Here is a 1,611-nt window from a genome sequence, read left to right on the forward strand (position 1 = left end):
GCGTATAGAAATGCAACTAATTTCTGTATATTAACTTTGTATCCTGCAATTTTACTGAGTTCATTTATTAGTTTAGTAGCTTTTGGGGGGTGTCTTTAGAGTTTTCTCTGCATAGTATCATGTCATATGCAAACAGTAGAAGTTTTTTTCTTTTTTACCAATTTGGATGCCTTTTATTCCTTTCTCTTGTTTGATTGCTGTAGCTAGGACTTCCAGCACTTTGTTGAATAAAAACAGTGAGAGTAGGCAATCTCTGTCTTTTATTTTTTTTTTTTCAGTTTCCATTTCTTTATTTTTTTTGAGTTGTTTTTTTTTTTTTAATGATTTTTTATTATATTATGTTAGTCACCATACAGTACATCCCCGGTTTCCGATGTAAGGCTCGATGATTCATTAGTTGTGTATAACACCCAGTGCACCATGCAATACGTGCCCTCCTTACTACCCATCACCGGTCTATCCCATTCCCCCACCCCCCTCCCCTCTGAAGTCCTCAGTTTGTTTCTCATAGTCCATAGTCTCTCATGTTTCATTCCCCCTTCTGATTACCCCCCCTGAGAAGTGGGATTTAGATAAGCAGAGAAGAGGAAATCCTTGGGTTCTGATACAAGGAAAGCTGCAGAAATGAGAAAACGCAGGGCTAAGTGATGACTTATTGCTAGATAGTCATTACCCAGGTCATTAGCAACACTGAATGCCAGGCACGAAAGTTGGACCATTGCTATTCAGGCCCGTGCTTCTCAAGATTTTAGTGTTTGTTCTCAGCACTATACAACTGCCAGATAATCACAGTGACCATTTTCAAGACTCCACCCAAAAATATTTGGGGTTGCTTAGAAAAGATTGGCTGTAGAGTATCTACAATCTTAGTAAGCTGGCACTAGCACCTCCCTCCCCCAACACACACACATATTTCCATTTCATGGACTACAAAACACTGGTGTCCCTTGACAAATGGTTTACACCATGGGAAGCAGGAGCCACGAAGAGCTTTGGAAAACCCCAATCAAAAGACACCTGATAGAGGAAGAAGGTGCTAACTGTATTCTTCAGATGTCAAATGCAGAGTCAGAGAAGAGTCCTACTACAGCTCTGCCTCAGGGCCTCGCCTCAGCCCACATTGTTACTCCACCATCTTGTTACTCGCTTCCCATTCCACCATGGTAAGAAATTTAATGAAGCACCGGGCAAATAATGATTATCTTTGATTCCCTTTTTCTGGCATCAATCTTTGGTATAGCCTTTGGACATGTCAGTGGAAGGGACAAGCTCAGAGTTTAGACAAACTATTTCTTCCTCCTTACGCCCACATCAAACAGCCCATCCACTGGGTTACACTCTTCAATGGCCAATTAGGCACCATCAAATGAAAATGCCATAGTATGCACTGTCCAGCCCCCTAATAATTTAATATTCTCCCTATCCTATAACATTCCTTTTGCTTATAGTTTGTAAACTTCAATTTCTTTCATCAGTGTTTTACAGTTTTCAGAGCACAGGTCTTTCACCTTCTTGGTTAAGTTCAGTCCTAGGCATTTTATTCTTTTTAGTACAATTGCAAATGGGGGTTATTTTCTTAAGTTCTCTTTCTGCTACTTTGTGTATAGAACT

Source organism: Ursus maritimus (assembly GCF_017311325.1).
Source record: "Ursus maritimus isolate PB19 chromosome Y unlocalized genomic scaffold, ASM1731132v1 scaffold_Y7, whole genome shotgun sequence".
In the NCBI taxonomy this organism is placed as follows: domain Eukaryota; kingdom Metazoa; phylum Chordata; class Mammalia; order Carnivora; family Ursidae; genus Ursus; species Ursus maritimus.